The sequence below is a fragment of the Gorilla gorilla genome, chromosome 17 (genome assembly GCF_029281585.2).
Source record: "Gorilla gorilla gorilla isolate KB3781 chromosome 17, NHGRI_mGorGor1-v2.1_pri, whole genome shotgun sequence".
NCBI classification, from domain to species: domain Eukaryota; kingdom Metazoa; phylum Chordata; class Mammalia; order Primates; family Hominidae; genus Gorilla; species Gorilla gorilla.
The window spans coordinates 69,003,193-69,027,761 of NC_073241.2; the positions used below are offsets into that span (position 1 = coordinate 69,003,193).

Genomic DNA, 24,569 nt, shown 5'->3' on the forward strand with positions numbered 1-24,569 from the left:
CAGAACAGTACAACACAAAAAAGCCAATTTTACTAATTTAGTTTAAAAAATAAAATTCTTGAAAATATCTGATTCTAAAGGGGTGAAAAAAAACATTATTTTATTTGCTCCTAGGATTTTACTCATACTCCAGGTACATCTGAAGTATTTTCAATATTCTTTTGTTTATGTCCTATATGGTAAATGGTAGTGGGAGAGCAGGAAACAACTGTCTTAGAATCACAGCCCAGGGCTAGGTCAAGGCTTACGTGTCACGATTTTAAAGACATTGTGAACAGAACCGCCATATTGCCCACTTCCATGGCCGCCATATTGCCCACCTCAATGGGCGCCATTCCCATGTAATGCTACTGAATGTTGCCCCTTGGAGTGGCCCATATTATGAATACCTTGCAATCTCAAAGCACTATTCCTTCATCCACGACCCTCACAAATTGCTTGTGATACTTCAAGTTTCACTAGTAAAAGTAACTTCACTTATTTAACGTAAGACTCTAATCTTTATTTGAAATGCCAATTTTGAGAGAGGTCATATTCATACTAAGTTACTATAGTGGCATGCACATTAAGTCATATCTGTCCCTTTTAGAATTTATTTTTTAAATTTTTTATTGTGGGAGAGAATAAAGCCGTTATATATACAGGAAAAGTCAAGCTGGTTGTTTTGACAATTACTGTCTTACAAAAATTAGGTACTTGTGTTCGAGATTTATTATTTCTGGGTTTGCTTGTTATCTCCACCATGTAAGAGCTATGGGATTGGGAAGACATTTACCCTTAGTTTTCTTATGTGTAAAATGGCAGTAATAATAGTACCTACCTTATAGGGATATTCAGGATTAAATTAGTAGAAAAAGTGTAGTGTGTTCTATTAGCTCTCAACAAATAGAAACTATTTTAGTGAGAAGGAAGAGGCACAGGAACACTGGAGAAATTGCCCAACAACTTACTACTTTATTTTGCCTAAGGCTAGTGCATTAAATCTAAACTCATCCATTTGTAAGAGCTCTATATTCCATGATCTCAGGTAATGATGATCAAGGTTACCCCCTTGGTATCTCTAGCGGGTTTGTGGCTATTTTCAAAGCTAGGCAAGTATTATTGAATCTTAAAAAAAGTAAAATAAAAACAACAACAACAAAAAACCCTTCTCTTCCTGTCTTTTAAACCTTCAAGTTGTAAAATTCTGTGCAGTCTAACTAACCCTGAAAGGGTTCCCCATGGTGTGGTACACACTAGAGCAATTAACTGATTACTGCTGTTTTGAAAATGTAGCCTTTGGCACAGTAATAACCACCTCCTCCCAGCAAGACACAGTCTTGTTTATCATTATTGGTTTGGACTCTTCTGAGAGTCTTTGACGCATATGACAAGGCTCATATCCAAGCCAATTTGAATTAATTTCTTCCATAAGATTCCATGAAACACTGGCAAATGCATTTCAAAATCAGAATCCCTTGCACTTTCGCACTTTCTTCTATTTCCACTTCTCTTCCCGTTGACATAAACTAGAATTAAGTATTCATATTGAGCAGAAAACAACTCCTTTGTTTTACACCGTTATGGAAAGTTTACCTATTGAAATGTTATGGATAAAAATCACAGAGTCATAGTTTTAAAGCTGGAAGTGATGAGGCAAATTATGGTTTTATTCATGGATTGGAAATAATGATTTTTAAAGTATATTTTCCAATAAAGATCACACATAGTTCTTTCTTCCTTTTACCCAATACACCTTGCTTAACCACCTCTATTCCTTCCTCTCCAAATACAAGTGTTCAGTGCTAGTGCCTACCTTTGTGGTCACTTCACCATTTGTTCATGCAATTATGTATGTGCTCTTGACCACCTCCCAACCTCTGAAAAAAGTAAAACCTTTCTTACCCACCCTAAGATCAAGCAGCTTGTCTTCCTCTGGTCTTCTCACTGCAATTCACCCAAGTGGCCCATCTTTTCATATATATACCCCTCCACTCTTCAATAAGATGATAAGGTCTCTACAGCAGGTAGCATGACAGTATAAAATGATACTTTTATTAAAAGCACATTTATTTTGTGATCGACTCCTTGCTCTGCCCCACTAGAAGAGTGTCAACTGAGAGAAGTCTCATAATCTCTCAGAGTCTTAGCTTACCCAGTTACAAAATGAGAAGACATTGTAGATTGTTAAGGTGCCTGATAACAGTGAATGTGCATAGTCATGTTCATTTCCTTCTCCTAACTTAATATCCTCTCAGGCAGGAATTGCAGTGAGATGGCCCAAATGTACCCTTAATATTGGCCAAAAGTGTGTTTAACATTATGGTTTGAATGTTTCTAGACCAAGCACGCCTCTCCAGGTTTCCCTGTCCCTACCACTCTCCGCTGTACGAATGTGGCTACCATAAAGTATGTTACTACCTTATGGCAGTAACCTGTCTACTTTTTAGAGACACTTGCATTTGCTAGAGTCCTTAAAACAAGTGTTTCATATGTAAATACAAAGTTCAATACATAAATGAAAAATTGGTAAAGAGGAACCATTTTCTCTGATGATACATGTTTCTGTTGGTGTGCAGGGCTGCATTCTTTAACAACCAAAGCAATAGCTATTTCCAAGACAGTCACTGATTTCATTTGTCACTTTATTGTCAGAGTCAGAGAAGTGAATTAAAGTTGGAGCTGTCATCATCATTTTTTGAGAACATTCCTTTTCCAAGCCCAGGTTGTAGTTTGTTGTTTCACTGGATAAAAAGGCATTTCTTAACAGAAAATGTGGTCCGCACCTTCACTCATGACCTTCTCTTTTCCTGAAACACCAAAACACTTTTCCACAAATAGAGCTCTCTTAAAATCAAGGCCAGAACTAGGCAAATATAAAATCACATTCTTTTATACATGATATCTATGCTCAGTTAGAGGAGAGACTGGATCAAAGACCAAAGAAGGCTGATGTGTGTTGACAAAGGCACCAGGAATAGAAAGTTCCTCTCAGCTTTCAGGAATTCCTGATGATGTGGATGTAGACTGAACGAGGCCACTGGTAGGTCATAAGTAGCCTCATATGAACTGGTAAGAGACGCCCCTTCTTGGTGGAGGCAGCATGGCTTGGCAAGCTAAGGCCTGGATAGATTTTTGTTCACACTCATTCCCTTGGCCATGGGCCAGTGTATAGTTACCATCCTGCAGAAAGATACAGGGAGGCCTGAGTAGTGAAACTGTATTTTGATGTTCATATTTTCTTTATGCCTCTCTATATTTTCCCTTTCCCCTTCTTTCCCATTGAAAGGCCTCTGTGTTCAGAGAAGAGGGCAGAAAGAACTGCTGAAATAAGGAAGATGAAATCCCACTCCAGAACATTCCAAACTAATGACTTGGGATAGGATCTTTCTGCTTGAAAGAGTCATAAAGAAAAAAAGATACAATAGATTGAGGAAGGAGGGAGAGGGCCGAGCAAGGGTGTGATTGAGTCCCAGTGAGAAGATCCCTGAAAGAACAAGGAAATATCACAGAAAGAATGACTGTGACTGGAGCAAAAAGGACATTTATAGTCTTCCAAGCAGACCATGCCCTTGTTGGTAAAGTAATAGTAGAGACTACTGTACCCTAAGATGAAATCTGGAAATTAGAGAGGCCATGCAGGCAGGAACAAGGGACATTTCAATAGTGACTTCTGTGGGTTAATATCCAAGAATCTAAGCCCCCCTCAGCCAAAAACTGTTCTTCAGTTATAAGACCTCCCAAAAACTGGCACAAACCTAGGGAAGTGAGGGTCATAGGAGGTGGATCCCAAAAAACTGTGGTTAAAGTTTCTCCCAGTCAACATGGTAGTATCTAAACAATAATAAAGTGTGAGTTATTTGAAAATAATGTGATATTTGGGAACATTCCTGTCTTTGTATGACAATTATTACCATCTAGGAAATCTACCATGAAGATCATTGCTATAGTCATTGGAGGGGGAACAGTGCCTGCCACAGTCTCCATTCCTATTGTAGTTGGGCCCATTCTCAAACTGGAGGCACCTCATCCCCAGACAGATAAAGGACAAAGAAAAAGATGATGTGATATTTTCCTGCCTTTTCCCCACCTTCACAATGACATGGCTTTGGTATTATTTCTTAAAATCAAGCAAAGACTCATTAAATATGGGCAGTGGGTCATCAGCCAGTCTGTGGGAGAGGTCTATATAAGATGGGGGATATTTCAGATGTCCCTGACATGTCACCACATTTTCTCTGTTCTCAGGCAGTTGCTACCTGATATAGTTTGGATATCTGTCCCCACTCAAATACCATGTTGAACTGTAATCCCCAAAACTGGGGGTGGGGCCTAGTGGGAGGTGTTTGGATTATGGTGGCAGATCCTTCATGGCTTGCTGCTGTCTTGATGCTGATAGTGAGTTCTGGCAAGATTTGATCAATTAAAAGTGTGTGGCACCTCCCCCCATGCACTCTCTCTCTTTCTTGCTCCTGCTTTCACCATGTGACATGAAAGCTCCAGCTTCACCTTCCACCATGAGTAGAAACCCCCTGAGACCTCCCCAGAAGCTAAGTAATGTCGACGCTATGCTTATTGCACAGCCTTCAGAACCACGAACCAATTAATCCTCTTTTCTTTATAAATTATCCAGTCTCAGGTATTTCTTTACAGCAATGCAAGAATGGACTAACACACCACCCATGGCAGCTACTTCCTCTTCTGCTCGGAGGAGAAGTCTGACTCTAATTCAAAAGACACAGCCAATTTCCATCATCCTCAGCACTGTTCTCTGCCACTCTGCCCTGGCACAGGGACATTTCCCAGAGAGAAGGTCTAAAATGTTTCTGCATAGCTGCTTGGCACAAGTTGATACTGCAGGACTTAGAATTTTGGGAGAGCAAACCACAACATATGTACATATTTAAACTTCTCTTGCAGGGAGAGAAAAGATTCTCATCTTTGAAAGTGACAGCTGTCTCAGGAAATACCACTGGCCTGGTCATAAAAGGCCATGGGCCTGGAGGTCAAATAAAATTTGTTAAGTGGTGTATTCTCTGTACCAAGCTAGAGGTGGCCTTTGGGTGACAATCATAAGTGGTGGGCTAGGTAATTACCTGCAACATACATAAAAACAAACAAAAATATTTACCTCTCTCTTTGACTTCTCCTTCTATTCCTCCACGCTCCCCAAAAGGATGAGAAAATAAAAGGATAAAGAGAAACAAAAAACAACAAAACTATCTGTAGAATTTTACCACCTCAGTCTGTATGCTACCAAGCTAGTTGGAGGAATTGCATCCGCTCACAGCATGAAAATACATTATCTGGACCAAAGTAATTGAATTCCATCCAAATTTGAATGAGGGCCTTGTCTGATGAGGTTTTGGCCTCTGTCAAAAGAGGAAGTGACAGCTGGGAGAAATGACCAGGTATGCAGTAGAATCACCAGATTTCATAAGAATGGATGTGGTTTAGTGATTTACAGAGCACCAGAACCTTGCCTTGAAGATCCCAGGAATAAATATGCAACAAAAACTGTGTAAACAGACAGAGAAAGAAAAGAATAATCCCTCCTCCCCCCAGCTCTGCCTGGGTGTGAGATTTTATTGTGCATACAGGTGGTATGATACAGGACAGTGTATGCTGAACTCCATGCTGCTCTACACCATGAGGCAGGAAGGCCAAGTTGTTGAGGACAACAGCACATTTTACTAAGTCCCTGAAACCTATCATTGTTCATAATGTCACACCATGGAAAACTGGAAAAGCAGAACAAATGCAGGCTTTCCTATTGAAATGTCTACTGCCTTCAAAAAGCAAATGCATAGTGTCCTTTTTCAAAGAAATATGAAAACTCATAGAAATGCTTAGACCCCTAAGAACATGCCCATCAGTTTTTCATATTTGCAGGCAAAACTGAATAAATGTCTTTGGATTCATCTAGCATGCCCCCCCACCCCCAGCTTTTTGTCTCTTTCCCTCTCTTTCTCTCTGTTATTTTTAAAGTCGTATCTTACCATTTGATGAATAAAGTGAAGTTTGTGTTCTCAGAAGCATTGTGTGTGGCATTTTCATTTTGAAAAGAAGAATGCTGAGTGGGGTTGTGCAGGAACAAATCTTTTGTTGTCACAGACATGCATGTGTTTGAATAAGGCATTCCAGAGTCATAATGCCAAGTTTAATATGTATCTTTTCCCACTTGACTCCAAGTCCATGGGTATTTCTAGTATACTATGTGGTAAAAATGTGTTTCCCTTATGATCTAAAAGTTGCAAATACCACCAAGTTCTGTATTAGAGGAAATGTGTGAAAAAGATAAGGCCCTTTTGAGATTAAACCCTTGTCTTATGCTCCCCTATATACAGATTTTGTTTGTGAAAGCAGTGATTCCTGGCAAATACCACCAGAAGCCTGGAGGTATGGAGGAGGATATGGAGTCAAATATGGACACCACCAACTGGAAAATATTTTAGAAAAAAGTTACATATTCTTGGAAGTCTGCTGAAGTATTTTTTTTTTAATTTGTGCAAACCTCTGACTTGGCTCCGTGGGGGTCACAGGTGAATTTGGAGAAAAAAATTAAAAACTGTAAACAGGACAATGTGGGAGGTAGAAATATTACAGAATGTAATGTCTCCTTGATAAAAGGAACAAGGTAAGGCTATCTCACAGAGGAGGACAGTGGGAGAGAAAGACATTGTCCTCGTATTCAGGTCATAAATAACTTTCCTCTAGCTACTTATTTACTCCCTAATTTCTTGACAACTTTGATCAAGTCAGTCATTCAATATCTGTTTTTCACTTATGGATTTTAAATGATTACCTCCCCCCCACCATTATCCTTGTCTTTCTTAAAATTACATATTTGCTATTCTATAGAACCCTGTTTTGTTCCCTAATATTGTGACATTTATGATAGCGAACTTAATTTTTAAAAATGTGATAGCTTTTGGTGGTGTACAACTGAGAACCTAGAATTCCTAAAATATGTAGGGGAAAGAGCCAACAGGGCCCAACATTGGCTTGTGGATTGTACAACCTTAGGCAGCATTAGTCACTTTGGTCACAGTGGGAATGGTGTTCCCTGGTGTTTTACAATGTGGTACAATTGATTATTTTAAAATATGGATCAGTAAATTACTGTAGGCATCATGATCACAGTTTTAAGAACTGCTCAGGTTAAACAGTGGCAGTAATGGTGCAAAACCACTCCATTACCTGCTGTCTCTTCCTGTACATTGGTTTCTGCTTTGAGGACAGTACCTTGAACTACCCAGAAGGATTAAAAATATCTCTCTACTTCTGGGTTGTGCTTCTGGGTCCTCTGGTTCTCTTTGGTGGACACTCTCAGAGTGAAATAAACTCCACTTAGGAGAAGAGATTTGGTGAATGTCGCAGGCTAAGCTTCCGCAAGCTACATTTTGTTTTGCAGAGATGTTGCATGCCCAGACCCAATCCATCTTAGAGCCGGGGTACATGGACATTGGTGTGGAGGTCCTGCATGTCTGCTAAGTTCTGGCTTAGAGAAAGAGGTCACTGCTGACAGAAGCTTCACATTACTTAAATCACTAACTGCCAATCTAGTCAGACTTAAAAGTCCTATTTGAATGCTGCATGCTGCCTGCTGCTAAGGTTTCTTGGTTTCAAGGGAAGGAATGCTGAGAACATGGTAGAGCTGTCCCTGACCACTGCTTCACTAAGCACCTCCAGTAAAGCTGGTGAAGCATTTCCAGAGTCAGTCACCTAGATATAACATGATTGCAGAACCTTTCAGGGTCTTCAATTTTATGGTTTAGGGAAGAGAAACACTTTTTAGACCTTTATCTCACAGCATTCAAAATGTCCAAGTCGGTGAGGGGAAAATCACTCATGCTTTCTGTAACAGCACAGAAGCAAGTTTATGCATAATTTTTTTAGTATTCTGTGTGGAAAACAAACAAGGATAAATATATCCCACTAGTTGGTATTTTTATAATGGAATCATTTAACGTGGTAGAATAATGAAATAAAAAGGTAGTTTCAAGTATTCTCTATTCTCTTATATTCTTGTGATTTTTTTATATCCACTGTTAAGATTTAGAAAAGTAGCAATATGGAATAAATAAGTAACCAAGATTTCTTAGACATAAGCAGCTTTGAAAAGTGTAACTCTTTATTAGGTAACTGCAAATGATTGCAACCACAGTGTTGCTTTACATTAAGAAATGTGACATGGAAAATATGGATCAAAGATATTAGTGGCTTTCAAGGAACCTCTGTAGATATCAGAGAGATTATTTTGCTAACTATAATTTTTTTCAGGACACTGAGCCTTTCTATTGTCAATACAACTCAGAGAATCAAAGGGTCACTGCCTACACTTCTTAGTAAGATTATGAGAAATTTGATGAATTAAATTCTCTAGGTCACTGAGGATCATATTTTTCAATTTCAAAATTTGATATTGAAAATATTACTCTGATGTGCCAGTCTACTTCCATGTTTCAGCATGGAGAGTCTTGTAAACATCTTTGATTTTTTTTTCTTTTTCTTTTTTCCTTTTATTTTTTTTCCCAATATAAGACCTTGCAGGACCTCTATGCATCATTCTCATTCAGACATTATAAGATCATAAAAAGATGTAAAAGGTAGTGAAATGAGACTTTATCCTGAGACAGAGCCTAGCGATTATTTTTCTTCTTATATCTAAGTTCAGCAATCACCACACTTTACTGTCTCCTCCTACCTCGTCTTTTTTCTTTTTTTATTCATATAAACATAAATCCAAAATAAACATAAATCTAGTCATTTAAAGGTTTTATTAAAATGTTTCAGATTGAGGTTTTATTATAAAACACACTTTAATGAACCAGAGTTTTACCTTCTGGAATACATGAATTTAAGCACAGAATAATTTCATGTATAGGCCAAGGTCTGCAGTCCTGGCCTGTATGCCTCCCATAGTAAGGGAGGCACAGCCTGGGGAGAAGGAGATAGAAGGGTTCACCATGTCAGCCCTGCATGACACTGCCTGAAGAATGGCGAGAGTAACCTGTCATTGTGGGGTAAACTGAGGCACCCAGGAAGACAACCTCACTTTCAAAGGCCCTATTTTGACAATTTTGCATGATTAGAAACATATTCCTTTATCTTAAAAATTGAGCCCTTTAGTTACAAATGTGCCCAGAAAGAAACACAGGGTAAGCTACAAGGAGTTCACATTCAAATATTAACTAATACCCTAAGATTCGTTCCGACAGTAGCTTTTTAAAGGTTGGGAAGCAAATATGAAGATGCATGTTTTCAAAGTCTGAACAAGATTGGATAAAGGAGTGGGATATAGAAATGAGAAAGACACTTATTTTAAATATTCATCTGTGAAAACTCATAGCATGAGCAGCCGTGAGCATCATTTAAAAATGAGTGAAACTTGTATTCAACATTCTTCTACTTTTTTCTTTTTTTTTTTTTTGAGACGGAGTCTCACTCTGTCACCAGGCCACTGTGCAATGGCACGATCTTGGCTCACTGCAACCTCTGCCTCCTGGGTTCAAGCGATTCTTCTGCCCTCAACCTCCCAAATAGCTGGGACTACAGGTGCACACCACCACACCCAGCTAATTTTTTCTATTTAGTAGAGACGGGGTTTCACCATGTTGGCCAGGATGGTCTCGATCTCCTGACCTTGTTGTGATCCTCCCACCTCAGCCTCCCAAAGTGCTGGGATTACAGGCGTGAACTACTGTGCCCAGTCTACTTTTTGTGCCTTCCTCCTACCACAAAATTCCAGGCCAATACAGCCCCAGGGCAAACACATGTCCCCCACTTGATATCTCTGCCTTTCTTCCCTACCAGTCTGGTCTGCCTATACACATCACAGGTCCTGCATATGGCCCCCTCCAATGTACTTATAGGCCTAGTTTGCTGATAGACTAAATCTGATAAAATATTTCCAATGGATAAGAAACAAAAAAGATAAACATGCCTTCCCAGAGATATTTCTATTTTCCTTAATGCAGGAGATCCTCTCTCTAATATAGGATGAAACTGTGCTATTTTGGGGACAGGTGGAGTCTCCCTTTTGTCCCTCAAAGCATACCCACTACTTAAGTGGCCAGTTCTTTCAACTACACTCCAAGTCTTTTGATGTTGATACACCCTGAACATAAAAAAGGGTGACACATGAAGTCACCAGAGGTGGTGGCTGAAGTTGGTAAGTAAAGGGTGTTTGCTTTGACATAGTCATTGATGATTTATTCCACTCAGATCGAGTCTAGACAATAGCTCAAACCTCTTAAAAGTTCGATCTAGTTTTATTAAAAGTCTTCCAGTTTTTAAAAGTTTGTAAATGTTCAGAAAAAAAAAACCTGCTGTGATTCTAGGATCCTTTCGCATGTGTTCTTACTCCTTTTTAATAACAGTGGCCTTGAGCATATCAACCTACTCCTCAGTCAGCAAATTCTGTGGGGGCCTTAAGCAAGTGATTTTCCCTTTGCAGTCTCCTTAACAGCTAAAAATGTCTCTGCTTAGTATCATTTCATGCACTTCTCATATTTCCTCATCAAGGTCCAAATGCAGTATGAATTTCCATGGGAAAATCTGTTTTCTGTGAATATAAGAGTGGTTGATCATAAGGCAGCATTCTGGGGCAAACCAGATGTGAACTCTGGTTTGTCACAAGGCGTAAGTTTCTTAGGAATAACCCCTTCCCTTTTGCATTGTGCTTTTACCACTGTCCTGCTTCCATACCCTCTTTCTCAAACCCAGCGTTCCAACTAAAAAACCTGATCTGATGGAGTGGCTTAGCTCTCACCCAGTATGGAATGGTCACTCAATGGTAAGTCATTGACCTCTTAATGATGGCTGATATATAAATGTCATTGGCTGTCCCTGCTTACACCAAGGGCCATTGGGTCATTTAACAAAAGGTATAGGAACTTGGTAGGAGGCAACTATTATAATACACTTCTATACAATAGAAGAAGTCTATACTGTAGAGTGTCGACTTCTTCCTTAAAATAGGCTTTCAGGAATGGCAAGCTAAGATGCCTCATCAGCACAGTATTTTTCCAAACTTATTACTTGCCTTATGTCCCCTACTAATCAGTAATCTCCTTGAGTAACATCCCAGTGCCTACCTAGTACAGTACCTTTCAGATAGAACAGGCTTGATAAACACTGAGTGGACTAAATTTAATAAATTGAGAGAGCCACTCATTTGGGTTTCTAATACAAAATGGCCTTGGCTATTCTGTTTTTAAATATTTAGCAGTTCAGTTAAAAACGCCTCTGTGAATCTTTTATGACATCATTTATCTTTCTATTTCTTTTCAGCTTTAAATTGCACTGCCAGATTTATTTGCTGTGGTATTAGGTTTCCGTGTCTACCCAGTTCTAGTCCAGCTCTTCTAATGCAATTCAGTCTTTTTACTGCAAGACTCAGACTCAAATATTAAATCAACATTTGCCATTAAGACTCCACATTTGTCTATGGGATGATGATTGGATTCATCTTTTGGAAAGCAATCTATATAAATACATCTTCTCTAATAATATCCAAAGATAATCCTCTCCTCCTCCTCATCCCCTGCCGTGTTTCTTAAAAATGTAGACTCCAGGACTCTCTAAGTTGCTCTCCCCAAAGCTACAGTAACATCTCCTCCACTGGTAATGTCATTCCATCACCTCCACTCTCTGATGTTCTGATGTTTGCTGCCAAATACATGGTTTCAGAAAAATCCTGCATGCTTTGCCATTTTTATTAGAAGCAGAATCTGATCAACAACATTCCATTTATAAGAGTAAAAAGAGAAAAAGATAATCAGGCTTTGAATTAAATCACATCTGGACAGGCCTGTTGTTGAGGGCACTAATAATATATTGCATACGTATTTGGGCAGAGCATGCCAGAAGTGAATTCCACATCATTAACAAAGTTCTCTATCGATCGCTCACAATCTGGCAGCTGTAACCGGCAAGGTGCAGAATCAAGTCTTCTTCACTGCTGAATATGTATCATCATGGCCCATGCAAGTCCCTTCTCTGCCTATGGGGTCTGCCAGGCTCACAGCTGCTTGAAGAGCAGAACGGGGGTTTGCATTAACGCTCTTCAAGTCATTTCTCTCTCAGACAGGAATCTTGCATTTTAAACACCATTGCACAAAGAGCTTGGAACGCCTTCTCAGAGTCAGTTCTCTTGGCTCACTACAGAGAACAGGGAGAAATATGTCACTCCTGCAAATAGCCACAACAGTCCTCAGAAGGCAATGGGCTGAATGAGGCATGTATGGTTGCCACTGTCTCTCTCTGCTAATGCTGAGGAGAAAATCTCGGATTTTCAGCTAGCGACCAAGTAAAGTCAGATGGAGTGAGAGCTTAGCATGGCCCAGCTTGGTAAGCACTTTCATTTTTTTAAAGCACCCTCAATATTCCTCACACCATCTTTGGAAATCTAATATACTATAGCAATTTATATAATACTGGTTTTGATCCTTGCAGCAAATCATCAAGAGGATGTGCTGTGTGGATTAAAGACCTGAGTGCCAGAGCCAAACTGACTGGCTGAATTTCTGCTCAGCTGTTTACAGCTCTGTGATCTTGGTCAAGTTATTTAACATTCCATGCTTCATTATTGCACCTGAAAAATGGGGATAACAATAGTAGCTGCCACATAGGGTTGTTGTAAGAAATAAATACAATAAAACATGTAAAACACACTTAAGGGTCAGGACTGGTACCAAGTAAGCCTCAATGTTAGAAGTCATTCAAATTCAGGAGAACTATGGTTACTCTGATCTGATCTAAATGATGGTTGAAGCTGAACCTACAGATTTCCATGATCTCATAGCAGAGTGGCAAAAAGGGAGCAGGCATTCCCCTCTACGGAATACAAATTATCCTGTATCCCTCTGAAGTGTCCAAAGGGAAGCAAGCACTCACTGCAGCTGATGGAAACACTTTAACAGATTTTTTTGTGGGGGTTGGGAGGAGTTGAGGCTTATTAGCAAACATGTATTTCAATTTTTGTGGAATTATCTAATCTGAAACCCTTTTTTGATAATCAAAATTAGTATCAAAGACTTATTGAGCCTGGGTGTGATAACTCATGCCTACAATCCCAGAGCTTTGAGAGGCTGAGTGGGGACAATCACTTGAGCCCGGAAGTTCAAGATCAGTCTGAGCAATACAGGGAGATTCTGTTGCTATAAAAAAATTTTTTTTAATTAGCTGGGTGTGCTAGTGAACACTTGTGACCCTAGTAGATGTGAAGCTGAGGTGGGAGGTTTGCTGGAGCTCAAGAAGTTGAGACTGCAGTGAGTGGTGATCATGCCACTGTCCTCCTGCCTGGACAACAGAGTGAGATCCTCTCCCCAGCAAAAAAAAGACATTGAGTAGCTGCTATGTGTAAAGCTTTGATAATGAGTCTGAAGTGAGAAACTAAAGTCTTACAACAGAGTTCCTCTTCACATACCTACCAATGGTTCAGTATATGAACACATGGCATTGATAACATGTGCTGGTGAGTATGAACATCCATCTGGGATAGGAAGGACCTGCATGAAAGCCTTGTCGTTCCCTGGATGAAGTGGGAGCAGAAATTATGCATTTGGGTTAAGAGAGGGCTGGATAAAGTAAGGCCAAAACAGTTCAGGAGACTACTGACCTTGACCCATTATGGATGTGAGAGTGGGTGATCACAGAACATCCATAGGGCTTCCTTTACACTAGAAACTTCCTTAAGGAAAAAAAAATCAACATTTGTGGTTAACAAAAAATAATTTGTTTCTCTCTTTTCTAATACACATCTATCATATGATTAATAATGGCAAATATTGCTGGAGCATCATGGGATATACAAGCCGTATAAGACTCAACACCCTATACCAACAAACTTGTCATCTAATTAGAGAACTATACAACTTATGGATTAAAAAACAGCAAGTATAAAACAGAAAAATGCACTAACAAATAATATCAATCAAAAAAACCAGGGCTACATAAGCTAAGAAAGCAGAGAAACATGTACATCTCAAATCAACAGCAATTATGCTGCATCCCAGACCTGTTCTTTTCAGAACAAATGGGAACTAGGGGATAAAGAAATCTTTTTCAGGTTGCAAGAGCCCCCTTGAATAAAAACAGAAAACAAGTCAGACAAGCTTAAGAATTCACTCTGCTTCTCAATAGCCTCTTCTCTGCCCAGTTTTCTGTGGTGACAGGTCACTCCTTGTCACTTTAAGCCCCAGCCCTTCACCCTTAATTGCCCCTCTCAGTTTTTATTTATTTTTCATCTTAGGGGAAAAGGAGGTGGGGAATAGATTTCTTTCCCAGCTGTTCCTTTCTTGTAGCACATTCTACAAACTCCAACCCTGTCCCTCCTGCCTGAGAAACTACACCAACGGGAGGAGGGTAGAAAGGAAAATAAAGGGGAAGAGAAAAGTGGTTAAAAAACTTAATTTAATATACTCACTAAAGATGCTGAAAAATGCACTTACTTCAGAACCTCCACCACTGAGTACTGTGACGTAGCATTTAGCTCTAATAGGGTTTCTGCTTCAACAGCTACAATAATTATTTTCCTTAATTTGCCTTGGACATTCTATATAACGATCTCCAAGTTTAAGAGGGGGTGTTCTTTCTATAAGCGAAAACAAAATGCATGTGTGTGATTTGCTTCACCTCCTACATTTGGCATGCTTTCTTTTTCCCAGGCCTTGAGTGTGTCTTCACTCTCTCTCTGTCAACAGTATGAATTTCTGGACATTAAGACCATCCATCTCCACTCTCCTACCCCATCCCTACCCCCAATCTAATTGGCAATTTGCCACCTCTACCCTTGTCTTTAAAACTAGATCAGCTTTCCTGCAACTTGCAAGAATATTCTGTCCCCTGCAAGAAACCCCAGAGAGGCTGATCTTGAAAACGTGCAAATGTGTTATTTAAAAAATGATATTGAATATCAAACTGTGATGTGTGTTTATATCTTTTTGATCTCTATTTTTGTCCTTTTTAACTATCCCCTTACCCTGTTTCTGCGAGTGTTAGCTACAGATTTTCAATCACACCCACCGGCAAAGCCAACCCGCAGGGAGGCTCTCAGCAGTGCCCTTTCAGAACCAGCCCAGCAGATGAAAGGCAGATGGAAAATTCCAGGGGTTCCGATCTGAGCATTTAAATGATCATTTAGCGTAACACAAATCTGCGAGATATGTATTTTTAGTTTCCTATGCAGAGCAATAGAATGGAGACAATGCAAAGGACCCTGGTGAGTGTGTTGCACAGAAAATACTTGAGAAGAACTACAGTCAGCAGAAAATGAATTTGTGGAGACCCTGGAAAGGTCTCTGGACAGCAGAAATGCGATTTATAATAATCTTTTCCACTTTGGGCAACTCTGTCTTTACAAATTGCACTCACTACCATTTCTTTTTCTTTCCTTTTGAGTTTTTTTTTTAATTATCATCTGGTACAGGAGTGATAGAAAAGCACATAGTTTTACATCCATTCTACAGATCCTAAATGATTCAGAGCCTTAGGAACAAATCGGAGACAATGCTAGAGCCACATCTCTGATGTCCAAGAAGGGTTCCCTTGCACTTTATACTCCAAACTATGCTTACATACTATCTACAAAACAAGGCTATCACTGGAGAACAGGTTTATCACCTCAATATTTAGATGATATTTAAAGACAAAAATTTTAAATATTTTAATATAACTGTCAGCAATCTCTATGCTAGACAACAAATGCTTGCATGTGCTATGATACATGATTTATAAGATTTAGAATTCTTCAAGGTGCCCTTTCCACATCCTAAGATGAAGAAATAAGTGAAAATAAGATACACCAAAAGTCACTCAAGTGTCTGTTGGCTTAACAGCAAGTCCAGTCCTAAGTAACTTTTGCCTGCCACACTGTCCAACCAATGATATTAATATGTTAAAACAGTTTTTTCTAGAGACCTGCTATAGGTTAGAACAGCTTTACACATGTAGAAAACACCAGAAGGACATTTTAAACAGAGATGTTACCTATTAAATTCAATCTTCATGTTTACAATAAGAATATTGTGACTTCCAAAATAAAGCCAGATCTTACTGATGGGCTTTATTTCTCACTGATGGGAATAGCAATGGGAATTTGAATCAGGTCCAATTATAGACTACTTGAAGGAGTGCTTGTACCTAGCTTGCTTTCTCACGTCATAGAATATGCACTTTCTCTTTGCTGCATACTTTTCTATTATTTTCATCTTTTTTTAAGAGATGAGGTCTCACCATGTCACCCAGGCTAGAGTGCAGTGGCTATTCACATGCATAATCATAGTGTACTGCAGCCTTGAACGCCTGGCCTCAAGCAATCCTTCCATCTCAGCTTCCTGAGTAGCTGGGATAAAAGTGTGCACCACTGTGCCTAGCTTATTTTTCACTATTGTGTGAGCTGTATCTTCAGCTCCTGGATTATGGGAAACACTCATAACAAGAGACCATAGACGTATGAAGGCATTAATGAGTAAAAGGTATGTATTAAAGAGAGGGACAATTTCCACCTGCTGTCTCTTATTTAAAAATCTTTCTATTCTTTCCTCCAACCTTCCTTTTGACCTTCTAGAGCTACTTTAACTCCTGTGAAGTTCTCTGATTTGTAATATACAATTCCACTTGGCTATGCATTTTAGAAATAGCAAATAATAACATATATTGAGCATTTCTAGGTGGCAAGCATGCAGCCAAGTTCTTTACATGCGTGATCTGATTTAATAGGCATATTAATCACATGAGGTAGGTGCTGTTATCCCTGTTTTTTGATAGTGATGATACTCATTTTCCCTCTTTACTTATCCACATTGATACCTAAGAGAGAACACATAATATCTTTCCATAAATTAATTTTGTCCATTTTCTTTATTTTAATAAATGACATGATCACCAAAAATACAGTTATTATCCTGGATCTCTCTTTCTCTCATCCTCCACATCCAATCTGTCAGCAGTCCTATCAACTCTGTCTCCTAAATATATCCTAAACACTTGCACTTCCCTCCAGCTGCTTGTGTATTGTCCTGGTTCAATCCACCACCATTGCTTGTCTAGACATGTGCAGTAGTCTTCTTACTGGCATGCCTGCTTCTATTTCTGTCTCACTATAATTGAAAACAGTGATCTTTTAAAAAATGAATCAAATTTAATGTCCTCACTATAAACCCTATAATAGCTTCCTATCACATTTAGAATAAAATGCAAACCCTTGTATCCTGGCCTTAATGCTCTGGCCACGACCAATCTTTAGGCTTGATCATTCTCTACCTTGCTCTTTCTTTCCCAAAAAGACTGTTTCCTAAACTCTTCAATTTCATCCCTGCCTTAGCATCTTCACACTTATTTCCTCTACTTGGAATGTTCTTCTGCAGCATTTTACAGAGTACATTTCATCATTCAAATCTCAGCTTTAAATATAACCTTGAGATGCTTCTGCTAACCACCAAATTTAAAGTTTTCACCTAGCTATTCATAACACTTATAACTGCCTGATATTTCCCTTTCTTACTTTTTCATCTGCTTATTCATATTCAGTCTCCTCATAACAGCAGGGGTCATATTTATCTTATTTACTATCAGGACCAGCTACATAATTTCTAGAGTCTAGCAAAAAATGAAATTATGGGGTCCTTTGTTGAAAAAATACTAAAAATGTCAAGACAATGACAGCAGAACATTAAGCCAAGTGCATGGCCTTCTAAACTTGGGGGACCTGTGTAAACACCTAAGTCGCAGGCTTATGAAATCTGTTGATCATTGTACTCAAGCACATAGTAGCTGCTTGAATACATTTTTTGAATACATTATTTATTCATTTATTTGTTGAATTAATTAATTAATTAGGTTAAGGAAACTGAGCTGAAGATAACAAACTTGTTAAACACAAATAATAAAATGCAAATTGAGAATAGAAACTCAGGTAGTCTGATCTAGCATTTCCTCTCAGCCACTGTGCCACATTGCATCTCAAGGCAAACACAATCTAGTCCCCTACTTCCCCCAAATATTCATTCTTTTCTTTCAGTAAAATCTAACATTATGCAGAAATAAAGAATGACAACAATTAGCTATATAATTCTAAGGAAGTATGTGTTAAGCATTCTGAGAAGGGTGTAAAAAAAGTTATAGAAATTGAAATGTGAGTGAGGTGGGATGGTTAGAAGTTTCATTTGTGGTAGATTTGAAGGCTGATAGGATTCTGGTGCATGGGCAATAAAAAGAGTTTATTATAAAAGAAGATCCACTAGAGGAAGCATACGGAACAATAATGTGGTGAGAAGTTGAGCGTGACTGAGGAAAGGCTACGTGAAGGGGAAGAGGCAAGAATAAAATAGACGTATCTGTCAGGTCCTGAATTTGATAACTATTAGATGCTTAGGGGCTTTATTTTTTCCAGCAGGAAATGAGAGCCAGGGTAGTGCCATTCTGAAAGCAGAACCTCAGGAAGATAAATATTGCTATATCGAACAGAGTGAGCAAGGAGGAGAAATCACAGGCCACATGCATGAGCATAACTAGAGTGCTGACAGCAGGGATTCCAAGGAAAAGAAAGATAATGGAAATCACAGAGACAATGGAAACCTAAATGATTAACTGAGGACAGTGAAGTAGCAGGCTTTTCAAGTGATAATTTTGAAGTCTTAAATCTCCGGCATACCTACTATGTGCTTAATGCTTTACATGTTATGCTTAAATAATGTATGTAAAATATATTTGTACATATATTTTACAGACCTGGGAGGAATATCTTATTTATTTTCAAGTCACACCAAAGGAAAGGCAAGGCTCAGAGAAGTCGATTAATTTGCTGGAGGCTACATAGTAAGCAGAGGGGGTGGGATATGAACTCATAACTGTGTGACTCAAATGAATCCTGTCTGGGTAATTGGGGAAATTAAGAATGGAAACAAGGAAGCGAGGACTTGGAGCTGGCTGAGAAACATGAGTACTTCATTTATTGCCTTAGAGAGGTCATACTTGTTTTATATGAGTATGCAATGTCCCTTTGTTGTGTTTAAATCTAGAAACTGTCTTTGCTTGTACTTGTACAGTAAATATGTCAGGACTAGTCACTTACTAAACATTCTATAAATTCTTTATAAATATTATGCAAAGTTGCAACACATAGTTGCGAGTAAAAAAATACCTAGACTTGAGGAGAACTAGATCTCATTAATTTGGTCAAATTAAAAACCAATGGTCATTATGAAATAAGAAAAAAAGGCATTTTAGTAGATTTAGGATTAACAATAAATAATTATTCTTCCCTACCTGTTTTCTGATCTTCTGGGGTTATTGAGGGTTGATGAAAAAATAAACCAACACCAGCAGCATTTACTGAGGTAATACTCTCCTCAGTGAATATTTTACTCAACTACCTGCCGTGAACATACCCTGATGTTTAGAATTGATTTTTAGCAATATTGCTCATTAGACTAGTACATCAATCAACTCATTCCCTCCCCCATATCTCATCAGAAGCAGTTCCAATTTATACAAAAGCTACTTGTTTTAGAGTAACTCATCATCCTTTCAGAATCTGAAGTATGTCTCCCCTTGAGAACCATATGACCATTTTATTTAATTTTTTAAAAAAATTGAATTAAATATTGTTTTTCTCCCTCAAGGGAAAACAGGCTTCACAAGTGAAGAATTCCCATCCAAAGAAGCTGTAAGCCCTATATCCTGTCAAGAAGTTCATTTGCATACATCCTCTTTTATTCTATTGACACATAAAACTGAGTTTATATTTATCTTCCACTTAAACATTCCTTATTAAATATCAATAGCACAGAGGGGTAGGTAAGAACCATTTTCTGTTTTTTATCTAATGAGGCCAATTTGGGAACTGAGAAAGAAAGGAAAATCAGGCACAATGAGTTCATATGCTGGTGATAACTAATCAAAGCTTGGTGTAGAATCAATTTATTAATAACTCTATTTTGAATACCTTTCACATACAGAGTCATGGGCTAGATGCCGTGGAGGGGGAGAGGGTAATACAAAGGAATATTCTGAAATTCAAGATGACCACTGTCTATTTGGGATGGTGTCATAACCATTAGAAAAAATAATTACTCATTACAAGATAAATGCAAATTTCATATGACAAAAAATATTTTAACTATTTGTATACCCAGACCAAAAAGCTAATTCCACAGTGTGTCATTTAAATATGAGGGAAAAAATCCCGGGGCATTGTAAAATTGTATAACACTTACAGAAGGCAATTTAGCATTACATGTCATATATACAAAGACATTTACTCTTTGGCTTTGAAATTACTTCTCAAGGTATTTATCCTACAGATATATAGGCACACAGGCAAGAATGATTCATAAGCAAAACAAGTCCATGTACAGATATTTTATATTTGAAAATATCTGAAACAACCCATATGCCCACCAGCTGGGGACTGCTGAACTATATTATGGCACATTCATCTGATGAATTTTTGTAGCTATTCAAAATAATGGGGTAGCTTTTTATGTATGGATTTAAAAAGATCTTCAATACATATTGGTTAATAAATCAAAAAGCAAAGTATAGAACAAAGAGTACAGTATAATATATAGTGTTTCCTTATAAAATGTATCAGAGATGTCACATATAAATATGAGCTAGTGAAATAACTTTCAGGAGATGTATATGTGTGTATATATGTGTGTGTGTATATATATATATGTTATAGTTAAATTACTTTCAGGAGATATATATTCATGAGATATATATGTATGCACACACACACACACACACACACACACATATACATCTCCTGAAAGTTACTTCACTAGCCACTGTCTATTTGAGAAGGTGCCAGAGACATTAGAAAATGTAATTATTTATTAAGAGAAATGCAAATGTCTCTTGTAATAATTACACACATACATATACATACACACATACACACCTCTTTCTCTCTTTTACACACACACACACCCCATGTATATGCCTAAAACACACTGTAAACTGAGTTTGCCTCTGGGAAGCAGAACAAGGATTAGGGGTAGGGAAGCAATAGAAACTTTAACTGTGTATTTTTTGCATATTTATCATTTTGTGGTCTTGTGTGCACATATATTGCCTATTCTAAAATTAATCCAATACAGAAAATTAGTAATATAAAACACATGATGATGTGAATTGGTTGAGTATAACAGACTCTCTACTGCTGGAAGTCAGTGAAATGTAGGTGTACTTCAAGGCGATACACTGAGACCTTACTGGAGGAAGAAGCCTACTTCGGGATTGAAGTTGGAGTAGTGATTGAGTGTGGTGTGAAGGTAACTAAGTTTACCCCCATCTCCAGAAAATGAATGAGCTTCTAGTTCCTACCAAATTCACTTTCTAGACTGGTGGTCTCTCCTCAAGGTCACTCTGAAGGACCTGTAAAAGGAAAACACAAAGACACCCAGGAAATTCTGACAGCACTCAGGGCTGACTGGGTGACCAAGTTAAGGCAGGTTGGGACACTTTTGAATTAGACTGTGCAGTGGTGCTAGTTCTGGCCTAGCGCAGGAGGGTCCTGCACAGCTATAGTAAATAAGATTCTTCAGGAATAAAATCTGAGCATCTTGAATTACAATCTATTTACATGCTAAGCAAATTTGCCCCTTCTAGATGCTGCTTCTCTCTCAAAAGCCTCTCACGTTTAACAAAACAGATTGGTAAAGGTGGTGGATTTGTAGTTTTCTGTTGCCAGAAGCTCTTCATCCTACAGCTGATCAATTCTCTCACCTCCACCCTCAGACTCTTCGGGGCTTCGTAATCTAAAGTCTGGCCATTAACTCTGTAGCTTTATCTGGCACAATTTTTATCCTTATTATAGGAGAAAGGGCATTCAAATTGGAATGTACAATCATCCTTGTTGAGAACCATCTCTCATCCCATATTACTTACTCACATCCATCTATGCTGTAGAAATTGGGGGTGAATCAAGATCCAAACTAAGCAATCCACCTGGCTTTGGGACACTGCTCTGTCTCTTGAGTTAGACTCAGAAGAAACTTCTTTCAGAAAAGATGAAGATTTTAATAATCCTGAATTACTCTTCCTCCTTTCTCCTTCCCCTTTTAGGACTCAGGTGTAATTATTATTTCCTGGATGGGAGTAACACTGAGCAATAAATCTATGTATGTTTAACTGATAACCTGATAACTTTTCAAAAAAAATGTGTCTTGTTTTGTGAAAGACAAAATGCACCAGACAATCAAGGAGATTATTTTATTCAGGTTCTTGAATATGGAGAGGGGTCATTAATGAAAAACAGTTCAAGGAAGAGAAAGAGGGCCTGCACCGTTACAGAGGCAGATAGGTGAGGAAGTGGTTCATGAGTCTTATTGGAGTTATGTGGAAGAAGGGAGATGGGCCATATCTCAAAATATATGAGAAGATAATTGTTCTTTGTAGTTAGTTGAACACAAAAAAATAGGGAGTACAGACTCAGGTAAAGTTTGAAATTGTTGTTTGCTTCCATCTTCAAGCAAACTTCAGTCACACAATTTTCTTAGCTCCTCCAGCTCCAAATGCAGCCTTTTACCCTTTGTTTCCTTGGTTGCCAACCCCAGTTCTCCATCAACTTTTCTCATTATGACCTGTCTATACATTCCTGATCTAATTCTTCCCTGTATTCCTGCCTATATCATCCAACTCATTCTTAATTCTGATTCACTGATATCTTCTTAATGTCCCTAATAACTTTTCTTGTCACTAAGGAACCAATTTCACTACTTAAGCAACTTGAAAGTCTGTCACCTAAATGTCCTTTAATGACCAATGTCACTGAGCCTTTCTTGTCTATTTCTATGGTGAAAGAACTTCTTCAGCCCTGGAAAAACACTGGCTGGACCTCTTTTTCATGGGGTCTGTCCTGAGATGAGAAAAACAATGACAAAATATTATCAGTTATACATGAAAATTGAAAGCCTAACTAACTTCGAATTTTACCAAAGACAGATCAGGAGGAAATGAACAGGCAGGAAAACAGGAGAGATGTAAGTGATCTAGGTTGAGCAATAACTGTTGACAGGAAAGGGGTTATTATTAAATACTGGGACAGGTTATTAAGGATGGTTATGAAAAATGCAGAAATGTCCAGGCTACAGGAATTCATCCTCTTAAGAAAGCACAATGTGTACTGATATTTCTTTAATAAAATATATACGAGAGGAATATACTTGTTATCCAGAACTTTAACCATCCAGTCACATGATCTTACTTCCCAATTGCATCGATATATCCCTAGATTCAACCCCTGGACTGCTTAGAACCAGAGGAAATTAAATTACGAATAGAACTCTAGTCGTAGCTCTGAGACTTTAATTTTCTTCTTTCTTTTTTGTTTTTTACTTTCAAAAATATTTTAGGGATATATTTAAACCTTGTTAGTCATTTAAATATAAGAAGAAGTTCAATATTATTGTTGTTGTAATTAAGTGGAACATGTTTTCACTCATTTTTTTAAAGCAAATTCAGTGCTAACTCAAGATATCTGCAAAATACCATGCTAACCTCTAAATGTGCCTCTGTTGCCAAAGGTCTTACACATGTCCTGCACACATGTGCTTCTGAACATTGATATTCTTATGCAAATAAAATGTATCTACAAGGATGCATATATCTACATTCACAACTAATTATACTCCTAAGTACTCGTCTTTGTCTTCTATTTATGCATAATTAAATCCCCTTGCTCTTTATCTGCTTCTGTAAGCTTTAACATAGAGATACAGGGAGAAAAAAAAAATGAATGACACCCCACCCTCACCACACACAACCCACAAACCTGCTGGTTTTGAAGAAAAATCCCTCGTTTGCTCCAGTTGTCTATGCCAAGCTTTTGCAGTGAAACACCCCTACAGTGTGTTCCAATGGGTTCTCATCTGGGGAAAGAGAATGTTACAGAGGGGCAATGACATTTCCTATGTCTGTTCCTGAGCCATTTTAAAGAGAGTAAAATGTGCAGGAAAATGTTCAACTGATTTTATAGCAAAGCATCATGGTGCTGTTATCAGCTTCCTTGCGGGAAATGGTAATGTGTATTCATATAAACACAATGGGGTTGAACATCACCTCATATTCATTCGGATGCCTCCCAGCACCCAGGCAACTCACACAAAAATGTCTATTTGCTCCCCGCATCAGCTTTCAGCAACCAAGCTTCCTCAACCCTACAGGCCCTGCCGCTGCCCAGCAGCTCAATGAGCAATTGAGTCTATCTTTTGCAAGCACATCCTCACTCCCACCATTGACAAGTATTACCAGACATCTATTTGATTTTCATTTCTATTTAGAATGTGGGCAGCCTTCTTCAAGGTAGTTTTTGTTGTTTGTTTTACTCCATAAACACATAAGAGCAATAGTCATTTGTTTTTAAACCAAAATACCAGAGAAAGCAAAACAAATAGAAAACAAAAACAAAGTAAAAAATAACAACCAAGAAGCAAGCACTATGACACAAGCGCAATGTCAAGAACAGAAAACAGACTCAGACGTCTGGTTAGAACCCCCATTTGGAAATGCAGTGATTTTATGGGGAGATTAAAAAACAACCAAAAAATCCTTCAAAAACCTATCACTGGGATGAATAT

General features: G+C 38.3%; 1 long non-coding RNA gene across 1 annotated transcript in view; it reads right to left on the reverse strand.

Moving 5' to 3' along the window:
* Positions 1-24,569, reverse strand: part of LOC101150578 (uncharacterized) — a 515,608-nt gene that overhangs the window by 485,010 nt on the left and 6,029 nt on the right. The window contains exon 2 of the long non-coding RNA XR_008673427.2: positions 23,765-23,861. This is a non-coding gene — a long non-coding RNA (uncharacterized lncRNA). The remainder of the gene's footprint in view (positions 1-23,764; positions 23,862-24,569) is intronic.